This window comes from Pelodiscus sinensis, chromosome 28, assembly GCF_049634645.1.
Source record: "Pelodiscus sinensis isolate JC-2024 chromosome 28, ASM4963464v1, whole genome shotgun sequence".
NCBI classification, from domain to species: Eukaryota; Metazoa; Chordata; order Testudines; family Trionychidae; genus Pelodiscus; species Pelodiscus sinensis.
The window spans coordinates 12638022-12656527 of NC_134738.1; the positions used below are offsets into that span (position 1 = coordinate 12638022).

The 18506-nt window shown below is 48.3% G+C and overlaps 1 long non-coding RNA gene across 1 annotated transcript in view; it reads right to left on the reverse strand.

The window, feature by feature from the left end:
• LOC112547383 (uncharacterized) overlaps nt 1-18076 on the reverse strand; it is a 160718-nt gene extending 142642 nt beyond the window's left edge. Inside the window, exon 1 of the long non-coding RNA XR_012897996.1 lies at nt 17754-18076. This is a non-coding gene — a long non-coding RNA (uncharacterized LOC112547383). The remainder of the gene's footprint in view (nt 1-17753) is intronic.
• Nucleotides 18077-18506: the final 430 nt, after the last annotated feature.

The window sequence follows — 18506 nt, forward strand, 5'->3', positions numbered from 1 at the left end:
TGCTTACAGAGCAAGGTTCCAGCACCAAATGTTCTACCTTGGTCAGCCTGGCCTTGCACAGCATGGCAGCTGTGATGAACATGGCAAGCCTTGAACCTTAACTTCCATATTAAAGGTAAGGACAGTGCTCAGTAAAGGAGGATGGGGCTGTGGTTAAGTCAGGATGCAGGTGATCTGTAGTTGGTTCCTTCCTCTGCCACTGACTCTCCGTGGGACCTTGGGCCTGTCACATTGGGTAAAATTTCCAAGTGACCTAGCAGCCTAAGAGGCTCTGAAAAGACTTGAGTTCTTAAAGCATTTAGATGCTTCTGAAGACTTTATCCTGAATATTTCTGTGCCTTGCCTATAAAATGGGGATAATTGTGTTTCATTTCTCCCACTGTTGTCAATCTTTTTTGTTTATTGTAAACTCTGCAAAAGCAGAGACTGCCTCTTATGTGCATCACTTAATACAATAATCCCCAGTCTCAACTAGCTTAGCTTCGCATCTACATCTGACGGTTTGAGTCTATGTAGCTTCCTACGTTGAGTCTTACACCGTGGTACCTGAGAGCTGACCCCTTACAGAAGATACGGGGCACCTGTAAAATGCAGACTCAGATCAGAGTTCAGTTTCCAAATCATCCTGATGCTTATTGTTTCTGGACAAAAATCGATCCCTAGTTTGTGCCTGATCCTGTGAGATATTCCCGAGTCCAGCTGCTCAGCAGAATTCAAAGAAGGGTTAGACAGGCATCTAGATAATGAGATCATCCCTAGGATAATAAAAGTGTATGTGGATGGTGGTTGAGGCAGGAGATCAAATAAACCCCTAGATTCCAGGGCATAAGACAAGCACTAATTGATGAGGGACAGGAAGAAATTTCCCTGAAGTCCATACAGTAATTGCCTGCCTTGTCTTTCCTCTGAAGTAGCTGGTCAAAGACAAGGTGTTACTATAGTAGATGCAGTCGTCTTCGAGCCAAGTTCAGATGCCTTTTGAAATGTTACGCTATAACTCAGCTGCACACTATAAAGTGCAGTAACATTCCCTTGGGTAGTAAGAAGAACTTCTATCCGTTGGGTTAAATTCTCAGGCCTGGTTATGCCAGACGTCAGACTGCATGATCACCATGATCCTTAACCTTGAAATCTATTAGGATACGTCTACACAGCAGCATTATTTTGGAATAACTGATGTTATTTCGAAATAACCATCTCTACTGCAAGCCTTTCACAAGGAGTAAGGGAAGTCAAAGGAAGCATGCTCTTCCTTCGACTTCCTCCACGTAGACAGCACCAAAAGCCGAATTAAGCTATTTCAACATCAGCTACGCAACTACCATAGCTGAAGTTGCATAGCTTAACTCTACTTTTGCCCTCTGGTGTAGATGTGCCCATAATGTATGAATTGACCTTCTTTGGTGTGGCAGTTTTTGTTTCTTCTAGCGGTGCATCTAGACTGCAAGGTTTTTTTGGAAAAACATCAGTTTTTCTGAAAAAAAACTTCACTTACATCCACACTACTACTGCACTCTTTTGAAAGAAAATTGAAAGAACGCAGAGGTTTTTCTGACATTGGTAAACCTCATTCCATGAGGAAGAACACCTTTTCCAAAAGAGCTCTTTCAGAAAAAGGTGTGTGTAGACACAGAAGAGGGAGTTTTTTCAAAAGAAGAGGCCCCCAGGAAAAAGCACAGGTGCCCTGGCAGCCACTCCATCCATAATAATCACAGCTTAAATGAACATAAGAACAGCCGTACTGGGTCAGACCAAAGGTCCATCTAGCCCAGTAGCCTGTCTGCCAAAAGTGGCCAGCACCAGGTGCCCCAGAGGGGATGGACCAAAGACAATGATCAAGCGATTTGTCTCGTGCCATCCCTCTCCAGCCTCTGACAAACAGAGGCCAGGGACACCATTTCTATCCCCTGGCTAACAGCCTTTTATGGACCTAACCTCCATGAAATTATCTAGCTTCTCTTTAAACTCTGTTACAGTCCTAGCCTTCACAGCCTCCTCTGGCAAGGAGTTCCACAGGTTGACTATGCGCTGTGTGAAGAAGAACTTTCACTTATTAGCTTTAAACCTGCTACTCATTAATTTAATTTGGTGTCCTCTAGTCCTTATATTATGGGAACTAATGAATAACTTTTCTTTATTCAGCCTCTCCACACCACTCATGATTTTATATACTTCTATCATATCCCCCCCTCAGTCTCCTCTTTTCTAAACTGCAAAGTCCCAGTCACTTTAGCCTCTCTTCATATGGGAAATAATATGCTTTCGCCTCTCTTCAAGTGCGAAATAACGTCCATTCAGTGTGGGCATTATCTTTCGAAAAAGCAGTTCACTTTTTCTATGCATTTTGATAGTGTGGACGCTTTCTTTCGGAAGATCTCTTCCGAAAAAGCTTTTTTTGGAAGAAGCCTGCAGTCTCACTGTACCCTGGGTGTGGTTTACTGTCCCATCTAGTGTTCGATGCTCCCGAGGTGCCAGGTTTGATTCCCCCTGTCGGCACTACACGTGGTCATGTGTTAGTAAATTTATTTTTAACCTTGCTGGCGAAGTCTGTGGATGTTCAGAGCCCCGACTGAGACGTGGCGAGATTGCCTGGGATGGTAACAGCAGATGGCTGCAGTCCAATTGGACAATTTTGTTACCGCTGCATTGGTTACCTGTCTATTTATTTACAGTCATTCCATATTTACATTCCATTTATGGACCCTTTTGTTAGCTAAGTGCTTCGCATAAAAGTAATTGTGCCACTGCAAAAAATAAACCCCAAAAACCTCAATGCTTTAAAAGAAAAAACAGAAAAAAAAAAATCACTTCAACTGCTACAAGAAGCTGTGTAAATAAGGACCTGAAAGGAGACCCTGGAATTATTGCCTACTTACTTGCTGCTGTCAGGAGACCGGTACACTGCTGTGGCCCCATCTAGATCATTTTAGCTCGCATGCCATCCCGACCAGGAAAACTTCTTCTCATGTGGGAAGCAGCAGGCCTCCAGGGACTGCATCAGCCTCCCTAACAGAGCTGTCTACCTGCTCCACCAATTTCTACCCACAACCCCTTGCATCTGCCTTTGCCCCACCCCAGCAATGGCATTTTCTCCATGTATATTTAAAGGCAAATCAATGAAGACCACAGACTATGAAGGAGAGGGACGTGAGGGAGATTGAAGGCGCCGGGGACTGGGTACTAAGGAGTCCTGAGTCCCTTTTCTCCTCAGGTTTCTCTCCTCTGAACAATGGTGGCTTGACCGTCTCCAGCACTTACTCCCTGTTCATGAGGAGGCGTGAGAAGCATCCGCAACAAGCGTTAGTTTTGTGCTAGAGCAGTGTTTCTCAACCAGTGGTCCGGGTACCCTGAGGGGTACTTGAGAAAAATCTGGGGGTACAACAACTGAAATTTGGAGAAAACTGAAATTGTTTTAAGTTTTACAACATTTTATTATTTTTGTACTTTTTACACCCAAATATTTCATCGCCCACCCGGCTTTGATTAAGTTGTTTAAACGAATGTGTTACACATTTGTTTTCTACTATTGCATCTGAAAAAGAGAGAGGCCAAAAGGTGTGAGTGTGGGGAGGGTACGTGAGGGGACAGGGCAGGACCTGTTCTCACTTGGTTTCTCAGGGAGTTAGGAGCAGAGGGAGGACCAATGGGGCACATTTTCCTCGCTCACCTGGCCTCATTGCAAAGAAAGAAGGGCGGGTATCTTTTTTTAGTCTGTGCTCGGGTAAACACCATCCATCTGCGTGCTTGGCCGGTGGTGTGGAGGGACACGCTCTTCCCCGACAGGGAGAATTGCTCTGTCTCTTTCACAAATGGAGCAGCCAAAGCCAAGAAACAGCATCATGGATCAAACGTCAGCCTGAGATTTCTTTAAAGGGAAACAGAGAGATACAGTGAACTCGGCGCCGAGGCTCTGGAGACTTACTATGATCAGCTACAGTCACTGACAACCAACCTACTCCCGAAACTAATCTCGATTCCAAATCTACTGCTGGCTACAATAGGTAACTATTACCATTTCTACCCCTCTTTTGCCTAGAAGCAGCAGACTCCATTGCACTCACTGCTGACTTATGCACAGTAATACACCATCTGGGTGCTGAAAAACAATCGAAATAGGTCAGGCAAAAGATGCAATATTATGCCCATTTTACAGATGGGGAGTTAAGCATGAAGTAACTTGCTCAAGGTCCAACATCAGATACTGGGGGTGTGTCTAGACTACATGCCTCCATCGATGGAGGCATGTAGATTAGACAGATGGGCAAAGGGAAATGAAGCCGCGATTTAAATAATCGCAGCTTCATTTAAATTTACATGGCTGCCGCACTGAGCCGACAAACAGCTGATCAGCTGTTTGTTGGCTCAGTGCGCTAGTCTGGATGCTCCCGCGCCAACCTGAAAGCCTTTTATCGACATCCCCCTTATGCCTCGTAGGATGAGGTTTACCGGGGATGTCGATAAAAGGCTTTCATTTTGACAGGGGAGCATTCAGACTAGCGCGCTGAGCCAACAAACAGCTGATCAGCTGTTTGTCGGCTCAGCGCGGCAGCCACGTAAATTTAAATGAAGCCGTGATTATTTAAATCGCGGCTTCATTTCCCTTTGCCAAACAAACAAATCTAGACGTACCCTGGGAGTTGAACCCTGAGCAGAAGGGCCAGTACCACAGGCCTGAAGCCTTTCTTATGGTGAGACAACTTTGGTCCCGACTCCAAAGCTACCCCTAGTCCTGAATCCAAATGACAACTAATCCACCTCTGGTTGTAAGTATACTCCCTAAGAGTGAGTTTACACACCACCCTAAACTCAAAATAAGATACACAATTTGCCAAATTTCACAGCGCCAAATGTCAAAATAATGCGCTATTTCAAGCTATCCCTCGCATGATGTCAAGTATAAGAGGGGTAGCTGTGTTAGTCTGGATCTGCAAAAGCGACAAGGAGTCCTGTAGCACCTTATAGACTAACAGATGTATTGGAGCATAAGCTTTCGTGGGCAAAGACCCCCTTCATCAGATGCATGCAGTGGGAATTTCCAGAGGCAGGTATAAATGCACATCTTGCCTGCATATTTATACCTACCTACCATTTATACGTGCATCTGACCAAGTGGGTCCCCTTGCAAGATCAGGAAGAAGGCCATAAGCCACTTTAAACCAACGCTATGCTGGTTACACAAAAAGCCGTCCACTGTTGGTTGTTCCCTGGAGAAGGAAATCAAAGAGAAGGCGAGTAAAATGTGATGTACAACCTTGCCTAAGAACTAATTGGCTTCTAGAGGCTGCAGTAGATGCTCCTGGATTTAGGACCTATGGTTCCCAGGTTCAAGCCCATCTACTGATCACCAGGGAACAACCTGCTGAGCTAGGCTATTTGGACCTTTTCAGGCTAGAGCCCAGAGCAGTGGCGGATGTGTTGCTCGAATCCACCTCCACTTAGTAGTACGTGAAATTAATTACCACCCTGACAATGGTTGGTCTCAGTCTCACAACGACACATCATCACAGCAGAAGAATTGTACAGTGCTAACACCGTACGTTCCAGATTGTGATTTCCAGGTTAGGAAAGAAACACTCTCTGCTAACTTTACCATGAGAACTAAACGAAGCGGGCAGATCGCTTTCTCTAACCAGCCCGGTGAGGCCTATGGCATCTGGACTGTTTCTCAAGGGTTAAACGGAAGTGGTCCGAGGGCCGGTGACACGTCAGGGCACAAAGCCGTCTTCCAGGCCCGTCACCTTCCAATTAGGAGCTCCTGTCTCTCTAGTGAGATGCTAGCTTGCCTGGGGATAAACGTCCTGCACTCAGAAGCCACTGTGAAGTGTGACCTTTTGGGTCCTCGTCAGGAAGAGAGTCCGGGGCGCTAGAGGTTTCAAGTCTCCCTCTGTAATGCACCACTCCCCCGGTTGTCACGTAAATCTCTCGGGAATCTTTACACTGTTCTTTTTAACTTCAAAAAGTAGCAACGTGGCCTGGAGAAGGAAAGAAGCCAGCAACTCGCTCACTCCTCCCTTCCCAGGCGGCTGCCTGGCCAGGGCCTGAGAGATTACTACGGAATTCAAAGCACATTTTTTTTTCCTGCTTCTTTTCTGTCAGCCTTTGGCGGGCGCAGGCTACGTGGACTGGGCTAAGCGGGGGATGATGGAGAGATTGAATTAAGAGCGCGAATGCTGTGTCAGCACTTGCTGGATTCACTTCACTGCAGGAGCCTAATAACTGAGTTATAGTTTTTCATTTTGATGAATTCATTTACTCCTGTGCGGCTTTTGATTGGATTTGATTTTTGGCCTGATCGAGGGGTGATTCTCTGTAAGCCGCCAGAATCAAATCGGCTCTTGCGGGCCTGCTTGAGGGGGACCTTACAACCCCTAGAAGGGTCTCCGGGGAATGCTGTTGCAATGAGGCGCAGCATGGAGGGGCAGAAGGTGCGAGGGTGGTAGAGTCAGTAGCAGAATTCCCGGTGACTCCTATGAGCGCAGGCATGGGGGTGGGAGAATAAACCTAAGTTGGGGGGGCCCCCAGCCTTGCCCCTGCTGCCTGGGAATCCCCCACCTTTGCTGTCTATGGCTGCCGTGGGAGCAAAGCCCCTCGTCATGAGCAGTCCGTGCCCCCCCCCCAGTGCGAGCACGCCATGACTGCCCCCACCCCGGAGCACGGGCAGTATACAGCCTTCCTCAGCCTCCCCAGAGCATGGGTGGCCCAAGGCCCAGCCCCTCCAGAGCCTAGCCCTGGCCATCCTGGAGCATGGGGCAGGCAGGAGGGGGACCCTCCAGCCCCAGCCCCCCCAGAGCCCAGGCAGCCCCGGAGAGTGGGGGAGCCACAGTGAATGGGTGGGGAGGGACCCTGGGGGCGGGGTATAGGCAGGTCCAGCCATGCAGTTTGGGAAGCCCCTTATACCCGCCACCCATGGGCTCGGGTAACCAGAAGGGCTGAGAACATGCAATCATTTTTGGCTGGTGTGATCCGCCAACGGGGCATGGGCAGGGGTGGCTCTTACCTCTGCCCCACCCTGCTGGAAGAGGAAGGCCAGCCTGCCCGCCCACCTCATGGCATGGGAGCTGGGAGGCTTGGGGGCAGACGCTGACCTGCCCGGCTGAGAGACTCTTCCCCCTTGCCCCTGTCTGAGTGTGAGGGCTCCTGGAAGGCAGCACTAGCAAAGGGGTTGTGCTCCCCCAAAAGAGGACAGTTAGGCTAGGGAATAGCCACACAGACCCACCTTGGCCTAGACACTGTTCCAGCCAGGGCATTGGGCTCGCCCTGGGTAGTGCACACACTGTCCATTCTTGAAGAGTGCGACCCTCTGGCACGCACTCCCCATAGCACTGTGCGCCTCACCGATTCGTATCATTGAACACCAGAACCTGAGAGGTCCTCCAGTACTGTCCCTTCCCCTCACAACAGGGCCAGCCACCATCATCCCCGACAGAGGTCTCTGTAACCTGCTCTGAAATATCTCCACAGATGGAGATTCCACAACCTCCCTACACAACTTCTTCCAGTGCTTCACCACCCTGACAGGAAGTTGTTCCTAATGTCCACCCTAAACCTTCCTTGCTGCGGTTTAAGACCATTACTTCCTTTCCTATCCTATCAAGGAGAACAATTTTTTCTCCCTCCTTGTAACACCCTTTTAGCGACTTGAAATGCTATCACGTCCCCTCTCGGTCTTCTTTTTCCAAACTAAACAAGCCCAGTTCCTTCAGTCTTCCCTCCTAGCTCATGATTTCTAGACCTGTCATCATGTGTGTTGCTTTTCTCTGGACCGTCTCGAATTTCTCCACATCTTTCCTGAAATGTAGCACCCAGAGCTGGACACAGTACTCCAGTTGAGCCTAATCGGTGCAGAGTAAAGTGGAAGAATGACTTCTCCTGTCTTGCTCACAACACCCCTGTTAATGCAGCCCAGAATTGTGTTTGCTTTTTTTTTTTTTTTTTTTTTTTTTTTTTTTACAAGTGTCACACTGCTGACTCATATTTAGCCTGTGGTGCAATAAGACCCCTTTCTGCAGGCCTCCTACCTAGACAGTCACTTCCCATTCTGATCTGAGGAAGTGGGTCTGGCCCACGAAAGCTCATCATCTAATAAACCATCTTGTTAGTCTTTAAAGTGCTACATAGTCCTGTATTTTGTTTCAGCTACACCAGACTAACACGGCTACATTTCTATCACTATTCCCATTCTGTGTGTGCGAAAGGGAATGTTCCTTCCTAAGTGGAGCACTTTGCATTTGTCCTTATTAAATGTAGACATGTTGTGCACCAGCTCCCAGTGGGACTATACAACTCTGCCCTCCTCCTGTTGGCTGGCAAACAACAACTGAGCCCTTAGATCATGAATACTTGTCAAGGGCTTTGCATGCCTTGCCTGGAATGTGTTTGAGGAGTGGGGATACTATTGTGAGCATCCATAAGCATTCGGTGCATGAACCAGCTGCAGATTACGCAGCCAAGACTTGCAGAATTGCTCCGAGGAGAGAACAGAAACTAGCGGGGGAGCAGTTTACCATTTGAGAAGACTGGTCTCGTGACAAAGGCACAGGGCACTTGAGTGGGCAGTTTCTGGCTCTGCCATGGAGCAGTTTCTGGCTCTGCCATGGAGCAGTGTGCTCTGTAAGCTGTGCGCTTGTGCAGCTGTTCAAGAGACATTCTGATTCTGACCGGCTGATTAGCAAAGTGACCACAGCTAGTTTTTTGGTTTTAGTGGTGGTGCACATTCACATATGGCTTGGTGCACATAAAAATATTCCACACATGGGTGGGAACAATCCGCACGTGGATGGAAAAGATTAGGTACAGACTCCCTGTGTGCTGATCCCTTAATCTGGCTGTGTCTTAGCTCTCCAAGGGTATGTCTACATTACCCTCCTAGTTCGAACTAGGAGGGTAATGTAGGCATACCGCACTTGCAAATGAAGCCTGGGATTTGAATTTCCCGGGCTTCATTTGCATAAGCGGGGAGCCGCCATTTTTAAATCCCCGCTGGTTCGAACCCCGTGCAGCGCGGCTACATGGGGTTCGAACTACCTAGTTCGAACTAGGATGCCTATTCCGAACTACCAGTACACCTCGTGAAACGAGGTGTACCGGTAGTTCGGAGTAGGAATCCTAGTCCGAACTACCTAGTTTGAACGCCGTGTAGCCGTGCTGCACGGGGTTCGAACCAGCGGGGATTTAAAAATGGCGGCTCCCTGCTTATGCAAATGAAGCCCGGGAAATTCAAATCCCAGGCTTCATTTGCAAGTGCGGTATGCCTACATTACCCTCCTAGTTCGAACTAGCGGGGTAGTGTAGACATACCCCAAGTTAGTTCCCAGGCTGGAATAATGTCTTTTCCCCCACCACTTCTCTGTCATGTCTAGTCAGACTGAAAGCTCTTCAAAGCAGGCTTTGTCTTTTTAACACATGAATGTACAGTGCCTAGCATAATGAGACTCCAGACTGGGTTCCTCAAGCCACTGCACTAATACCAATAATGATACCACACTTGATACCGGAGCAAGGTATCTCCCATTTTCCTTTCCTTCTCACATGTACCTACCTAGAAGCTCCAGTTCGTCTGTTGCGTGTGATCGATCACACTGTTTCATTTTATTTTTGTCCTGTCAATAATTCACCTAGTTACACGGATGCAGTCAAAAGAGAATGCAAAATTCTACCAAAACATCATTAACCTCGCTGCTTCCAAAGTGTACTCATAAATCTCCCAGAGTTGGATGTACCAGGTTGGTGGCACCTGGAAGGTATATTTAGACAGTTGGGTTTGGGGTTTTGTATTTGTTCATCTGGAGAACTTGCCGTGCTACGGTAATGCACACTTTGATTTTTTTTAAAGCATTTCAGATATTTTACAGCAAATTACCTCAATTTATAGCACTTTTTCTTCCACACATAATTGTTATAAATAACCTTCCAATGACATGAAAGCCATAAATATTGCAAAGGAGGGAAGAGAGCAAGTCAGAGAGATTGCAGAGCATACACAGGACAACGCATGCATTGATCATTTAGGGGCGCTTGCCTGCTTTCTTTTTTTGTTCCTTTCCCTTCCCCCAAATCATCCCTCTCACATTCCTTTCATAAATATTCCACTACAAATAAATATTTCCCCGTCTGGATGAGAAGATCCTAGGAAGCTGCGTATAAACCAGGCCTATTGGTCCTCTCATTAGATGGCAAACGCTAAGCAAGACTAAGGGTATGGCTAGACTGCGAGGCTCTATCAGAAAAAGACACACAAAATGCACTCCGGATTTTGCGTATCTTTTTCCGATACTTATGTTGGAAGAGACTTTTCCTAAATTTGTCCCATCTAGATTGGGACAAATTTCAGAAAAAAAAACTTTCGAAAGCCCCCTTCTTCCTAATGGAACGTGTTCTCCGGACGCAGCAGAGTTTTTTCGGAATACCCGAAAACCCCCTGCTGTCTAGCTGTACCGAGTCTTAACCAAATTTGGGGATGGGGTTTCCAGGATGCTGCAAGATGGTGGGGGGGAGGAGCACTGAATCAATACTGAACCAACGCCCTGGCTTGTGGCTAGAGGGGGGCGCTATGCTTCGAGGCGCATATTGCAGAAGAGAAATCAATCCAGCTGGTTAATGTTAAACTGGTCTTGGATCCCACCTGAAAGATGGCAGAGTGCCCCATGGTGTCTGGGACTGAAGAACTGCCACCTGTATTACTGAGTTGCTGCAAATTTAGGGTCTGCTGGGAGTTAATAAAAACTCACACTAAGTTCAGTGGAGGTTGGATCAAAACCTTACTTGGCAAGGAGTTTGTTTTCATTCTGCTATGCCAATGGTTTCACACCATGGTGATGGAAGTAGTGGAAGAACCTAACTAGACAGACTGACAGACAGACACTCTATTTGGCACCACATCAGGGCGGCGTCTAGACTGGCATGATTTTGCGGAAATACTTTTAACAGAAAAGTTTTTCCGTTAAAAGTATTTCCGCAAAAGAGCGTCTAGATTGGCACCGCTGCTTTTGTGCAAAAGCATCCGTGGCCAGTCTAGATGCAAGTTTGTGCCAGAAAGCTCTGGTGGCCATTTTCACCACCGGGGCTTTCTTACACAAAAAATTCCTTCCCTGTCTACATTGGCCCTCTTGCGCAAGAACACTTTCTCCCGAGTGGGAGCGTCAAAGTATTTGCGCAAGAAGCACTGATTTTGTACATTACAAAGTCAGTGCTCTTGTGCAAATTCACGCGGCCATTGTACACGGCTGACAAGTTTTTGCGGCTGCTTTTGCGCAAAATTTTGCCAGTCTAGATGCAGCCCAGGGGTATTGCATCCCCCACTACAGAAAGGATATGGACACACTGGAGAGGATCCAGTGGAGGGCAATGAAAATGATGAGGGGGCTGGAGCACATGACCTATGAGGAGAGGCTGAGGGATTTGGTCTTTAATCTACAGAAGAAAAGAGTGAGGGGGAATTTGATGGCAACCTCAAAGAGAGTTCCAAAGAAGATGGAGAGAGGCTGTTCTCAGTGGTGGCAGATGGCAGAATGAGGAGCAATGGTCTCAAGTTACAGTGGGAGAGGCTTAGGTTGGAGATTAGGAAAAACTATTTCCCTAGGCGGTTTGGGGAAGCACTGGGATGGGTTCCCTAGGGAGGGGATGGAATCTCCATCCCTGGAGGTTTGAAGCCCCAGCTTTACAAAGCCCTGGCTGGGATGATTGAGTTGGGTTGGTCCTGCTTTGGGCAGGGGGCTGGACTCGATGACTCCTGGGCCCTTCCAGTCTCAGTCTATCAGTGTGTCTAGACTACATGGTTCCATCGACGGAGCCATGTAAAGTAGTTTACCCAAGATAGTCAATGAAGCGGGGATTTAAATAATCCCCGCTTCATTAAAATAAACATGGCCGCCGTGCTGTGCCGACAATCAGCTGACCCGGCACAGCGCGGCAGTCTAGACGCAGATCGATCGACAAGGGAAGCCTTTGTCAATCACTCCTGTAAACCTCGTTTCAAAAGGCATAAGGGAGCAGTCTACAAAGGCTTGCCTTGTTGACCGCTCCACGTCTAGACTGCCACGCTGTGCCGGATCAGCTGATTGTCGGCATTATTTAAATCCCCGCTTCTTTGACTATGCCGGGTAAACTACTTTACATGGCTCCATCAGCGGAGCCATGTAGTCTAGACACATCCTATGATCGTATGTGGATGTCTCCTTAGTTTATCGATGGGTGGCAGGTGTTCTACCAATGCCAAACACAGAAACTTGCATTAATAGCTGTCCCGGCTCCAAAATCACACATTAATAATCAATTTCTTCCAAAAACTGAAGCTCAAACTAGCTGGGCCCGCCAATAAGCAACTGAAGAGAGGCCAGGCTTCCAGCTGGAAGGGGCTGGAAGCAGCAAAAAGGAAAGAGTTCCTGTTTGGGGTGACTCAGTGAACTGCAGGGAGTAATGGAGCTTCCATTATAGGCGGAACAGCAAGGGAAATTTCCCCACAGGGAGACATTTCAGGGAGTGAAAGGCATGAATCATGTAACGTCAGGCTTGACAAATCATGACATCCCAGGGGCCATGTTGACGTCACTACTCTGTGGAGCAAGCCCGGCAGTCACATGTGCAGGATTAAAGGCTTTGTTTTCTTCCTGGAGAAAGCCTGAGTCGAGGTGACAGAAAGTATCAGCAATCTGAGATGCTTAAGATCATAAGAGCAGCCGTACTGAGTCAGGCCAAAGGTCCATCTAGCTCAGTGTCCTGTCTTCCACCATGGCTAAGGCCAGGTGCCCCCACGGGGGATGAACACAACCGGGAATCATCAAGCGATCCCACCCCCGTCACCCATTCCCATCTTCTGGCAAACAAAAGCTAGGGACTCCGTCCCTGCCTATCCTGGTTAATATCCATTGCTGGACCTATCCTCCATAACCCTTTTTTGAACCCTGTTAAAGTCCTTATCTTCACATCCTCTGGCAAGGAGTTCCACAGGTTGATTGTTTGGTCAAGCAGAGATGACATTTTTAAAGTTTCAAAATTAACAATCTGACCTGTCAGGGTGGTGAAGCACTGGAATAAGTTGCCTAGGGAGGTTGTGGAATCTCCATCTCTGGAGATATTTAAGAGCAGGTTGGACAGACACCTGTCAGGGATGATCTAAACAGTGCTTGGTCCTGCTGGGAGGGCAGGGAACTGGACTTAATGACCTCTCAAGGTCCCTTCCAGTTCTAGTGTCCTATGATTCTATGCAGCTAACATGGATTTTACCCACAAAATCTTGAGCCTAAATAAATCTGAGTCCTGAAGATGCCACAGGACTCCTTATTGTGTTTTGTTTTATGAAAAAAAAAATCTAAAACTTATACCTGACCCTTTTTGGATTTTTTAAAAAATTCCTTCCCAAACTTTCTAGTGTTTAAGTGGGGGACGGGGAAGGTTCTAAGAATTTATAGGAACTACAACTATATCTTTTCTTTTCTTTTCCAATGAAACTACATACCATTTTTGCCCAGCTGCAGACAGGCGTTAATTCCACTGCAGACAATGGATTTGCACCCAAGTCAAACTAGCATGAGACTCAAGCCTCCGTCAGTCCTTATAAACTTAGTTGAACCACCTGAATGTGTGCGCCTTGCTGGTGATAATAGACCCTGACATTGTGTGAACATGTCAATCCCAGTTGCGAGACCGAAGTTGTGAACTGCAGGAACCGCTGTACAGATTACCCGCTGAAGCGCAGCTCACTCGCCCTGCCCCGCAAGGTGCGTGCCACGGCTTCTATTTCTCATCCCAAACGGACTGGAAATGAGAAGGGAATAAAAGCAGAAGAGAAGACGTTGCAGGGATTCACTTGGAACTCAGTGCTGTAGCTAATCATATGGTTGCTTATATTATGTGCCTGCTGGAATGACTAGGTTCCTTTTCCCATTACATGATATCAAACGCTTGCATTGTACAGTATTTCAGGCTTATGAGGTATAATGAGGACCCGCTAGAGGGAATTGAGTGGCCATCAGGGAAGCAAGAAAATTGCCGTTTTCAAACAGCATGTCACTTTGCTGATTTATGTCAAGATGTGCATAGATAATTCACTGCCAAGGCATCCTACTAATCCTTTAGATTATGCATTTGTGGCATCGTCAGAACAGCCTCCGTCTTTGCTGCGCAAAGGGGCACAATAATTTGTTTATGCACATTCCAATCAGGGGGGAAGATTCATATGCCACGTCTAAGAGGAATGGATCACTTGCTTTTGACTTTTATGCTCCTGAGATTTTGAAATAAATATTTGATCTTTAAAGATCATTTTGTTGCTTGTAGCAGTCAACGCCGCCAGGTTTTTAGTGTTTGTTTATGGTTTACACCATATGATTCAATAAACTCTGGCTGAGAAACATGTGCATAATTAAGTTTAAAAGCCGGTCTCAATTCTACTCCAGGACTTGTTTTTCAGATCATGGTTTATGCAACAAATTCAGTTTATCGCTAATGGGAATTTTGCCCCTCCCCCATTAATTCACTGACTCACGGATTGCTGGGATTTTAAAAATCATTTTAGTAAACCGTTCTCTCATCAGCGGGGTCTAGAGTTGTTCAGGGCCCTGCAGAAAGAGAGATGGTCTTTCCGCAGACTTACATGTTAATTAACAAACTCCCCTAACCCCCATGTCATGGAGGGAAGCATTTTTTGCCTTAGGTCACGTTGCTGAATTGGAGGGAAGCAGCCAGATCGCTGCTGCACCCTTAGGTGGGGGTGTTGGCCCCAGAAATTGGTGTGGGGGGAGCCATGTGGGGTATTGAATGGGAGATTATTGTTTGTTGATCTTATGTACGCTATTTATGTGAGTGTATAATGTCTATGTGTGTAGGTAGGAATCTGTAATCTGTGTGGAAGCTGAATATTTCTGTGAATGTGGTTAAGCATGGCTATGGACAGGCTGAGTAGCAAAGCCCTGTGGAACAATGGCTCTCAATAGGCTATGGACACACCCAAAGAATGGGGGCTGTCACCTGAAAGCAGCCAGCAGGGAACATAGAGGTTGGCCTCTGACCAGGTGACTTGCTGCATACAAGAAGAGGCCAGGAAGGGGATAAAAGAGGCCATGTGGTCGATGCCATTTTGTTCTCAGCTCAGCACTTCATCCCAGAGGCAGCACTGCAGGGATTAAAGAGCCCAGAAGACCTGTGAACCCATCCTGATCGTAGGATGTGCAATAAGAACTTTTAAACCAGCAGCTGCAACATCTCTGCTAGAGCCTGCATCGAGAACTGGGAGATTCGGTGCATGTAACGTACTGTACTTTAATAACCTCACTCTCAGGCTTTTCTTTCTTGTAATAATAAACCTTTAGATATAGATTCTAAAGGATTGACCCAGCGTGATTTGTGGGTAAGGTCCAGAGGGTAAATTGACCAGGGATCTGTGGCTGGTTTCTTGGAACCGGACAGAACTTGTTCGGGGTAGGTGGGATTGGGTGCTAGGACCCCCCCACCTGTGTATAGGCCCGGGGCCATCTGGGGCACGGATATTGCTGGGGTGTCGGAGGGGTTTTGCTCGGGAGGCTTCAGGCAGGTTGCTGAAGCGCTCTGTGGGACTGGTTTGTGGCCTGTTTGGAGAGGTCTCCAGTCAGGGGAACTGTAAGGAGCCCCGGATTTGAGCAATTCGCCCTGAGCGGACGCTCTCAGCTGTATCCAGACACGGCCCGGTCCGTCACAGTGGCGTAGTCGGCAGGATCCACAGATCTTGGTCAATTGAGCTTTGGGATCAGGACCCCACGCTGTCTAAATTTGATTTTTGGTGTTGAGAGTTTGGTTGATTAAAGAGCCGCTGCGATGATCCCGGAATTATATGAGAGTCTGAGCAAAAGTGCTCTGAAGGATTTGTGCTTGGGGAGAGGCATTGCCTTTAGGAAAAGGGCCTCTAAACTAGATCTGGTAGTGTTGTTACTAACCAGAGATGTGGATGAAAGGGATCAGAAGCAAGCCAAGGAAGCTGCTGAAAGAAGGCAGATGAAGAAATTGCTAAGAGACAGAAGGAGCTGGATCGGGAACTTGAGATGAGAAAAGCAGAACTTGAGGAGAAAAAGGCAGAATATGCTGAAAGACAGCGGAGGGAAGAGGTAGAGCATGTGAAGAAGATGGCCCTAGCCAAAGAGGAACATGCTAGACTTGACCTCCAGCTTAAGAGACTAAAAGAACAAGAGAGACTGTATTCTCCTGGAGGTTCAATGTGTAACTCTGTGGGTATGTGGTGCGCTTATGATATGGCAGACGTATTTTGCCCAGCTGATGTGATGACCCAACCCCAAAGCATGTGTGAATGCAAACCTTTTGTGTTACCTGCAGCTAACAGGGAGGTTTGGGAAGGGGGTGCATGTGGGTATGAAAAGTTTCCTGGAGCTGGTCAGTCTCCCTGTAACCAAGGGGAAAGTGTCTCTACATGTGAGCCTGTGGGTGAGGGCCCGTCTGATACCTCAGAGGTGAGGCTGGAATCAGAACCAGGGCAGGAAGAGCCCAGAAATCAGGGAAATGTTTCTCTGGGGCAGCCTGGAGTGGCTGGCCAGAGTGAAGTTTTAGTTGAGGAGTTGGTGGCTGGTGAGGTTTGTGGAATTGAACCTGCACAAGCTGAAGTTGATTTGTGTGAAGAAGCACAGTGTGTGCAAGCTGGCAATTTGGCTGGTGGAAGTAGCAGTGGGGCAGTAAAGGAAGCTGTCTCAGTGGCTAGATGTATGCCTAAGATTAGCCAGGGGTGTGGGGACAAGGGAGAAGCTGTCTCTGGTTGTCTGTCTGTGTGTGGGGAAGAGTTTCTTCCTGTGTCTGAGGAAGGTGCCCCACAGCCTGTGAAGGCTGAGAGCAGTGTGGTTGTCCCAGAGTTGGGTCTGGATATGTCTAAGGCCCAGGAAGGGGGTGGCCCGAGGTTTGTGTCTGCTGGGGAGAGGGATGAGGTGACTCAGGTAGAGTCAGTCAGTGTTTTACCAGAACCCCAGAGACCGGACAGTGGTGACCCTGATATTGTGCCTGATGCTGCTGTGTTGCTGGTAGAGGGGGGAGTGACTCTGTGGGAGCAGGGAGACCCCTTAGCCCAGGCACAAGGAGAGAATGAGGGTGTGTTAACTCTGGTGCCTAATGATGGTGTGGCCGTTTACAGCCATCTAGAGAGCTGCACAGGGAGTGAAGATGACTCTGACCCTGTCTCTTGTGAGTCTATGTGCCTGAGAAGGGATTATCTGTGAATCCACCTGAGGGGCCAGAGATGACTCACGGAGTAAGGGAATTGCAGGAGGAATTGGTTGGGGCTCAGCAGGGCAATGCTACTGGAGAGCCAGGGAAGGGTGAACTGCTGCTTAAGGAAGCTCATAGGGAGGAGAGTCCTGGCAGTGCTTGTAGCAAGCAGTTTGCTGTGACTGAGGGAGGTGACAGGGCCTTGCTGGGAGAAGGCATTCAGGAGAAAGCTCTGCCTGTAAAAGGCAGCAGCTTCTTGTGTGAGGCCCTTGTTGCAGTGCCTGACAGACAGAACTTGTCTGTTAACAGTGACTCCACTGATTTGGGTTTAGGGAAACCCAGGGTGGATGGTGTTGGAGAAGTCTCAGAGGGACTGAGGGTTGTTCCAGATGAGGCAGGAACAGCCAGAGAATTGGAACCAGATTCTTCCCAGCAGCCTCCACCTGCCTCCCCCAAATACAAGCATTCATGACTTTGGCTTCACCACTAGGGCTGGTCTACAATTGGCCCCAAAACACACCAGGAATTTATAGACCGGTCAAACGTTGAACCCAGATCTTTGTGAGGGGGTCACTCACCACCGTAGCGGGGGTCCCTCGTCTGTCCCCGGAATCAGTCCATTCCGCCCGCACAGGCCTCCGCTCACGTGGCGTTTCCCCTCTGAAATCTTCCGGTCGCGTTGCTCTCTTCGCCACACTGCCCTCCGGCAGTGCTCAGGTCACTCGCTCTGAGCCCCCCTTCCGGGGGTTTGGTGTCTCTCCGGCAGGCCTTGCCGTAGGCCTAGCAGGCTGGCCAGGTGGCTGTCCAAGCGCCCTGGCCCAGCCTGACTCTCTAGCCCTGCCCTAGCTCCAGAAAGCATCCTGCTCCCTCAGCAGCCAGGCTCACACTGCCTTGGCTGAAGCAGCCCTTGCCTTTTATAGCTCCCAGCTGGGCCTTAATGGGCCAACACCACCCAGCTGGGCTGAACTCCCCGGGCCTGCTCCAGGCTGGGGTTTGGCTCTTAAAGGGGCCAGTACAGGGCAGCTGCCCCGTTACAATCTTCTAAGTCCTTCTCTAGGGCTTTATCCCCAAGAGTAGAACGTCCACTCTCCTAGCTCTTCCTCCTTTCTAGTAGGGCTCATTGGCCCTTTTAAAATGCTTCCCTGTCCTCTGCCTTTCCTCGGTCTTTCCCCATCCACTAGAAACAATTGTGAGGGTAATCAGTGATGCTATTCACTGCGGCATCTTGCCCAGTCCCATGGGAGCTGCTGGACTGGACGCCAGGCGAGCGGCAAGTCAAGAAACCCTGCTAAGAATAGGTGCGGGCCAGGGAAAACTCTGGTGAGGAAGGA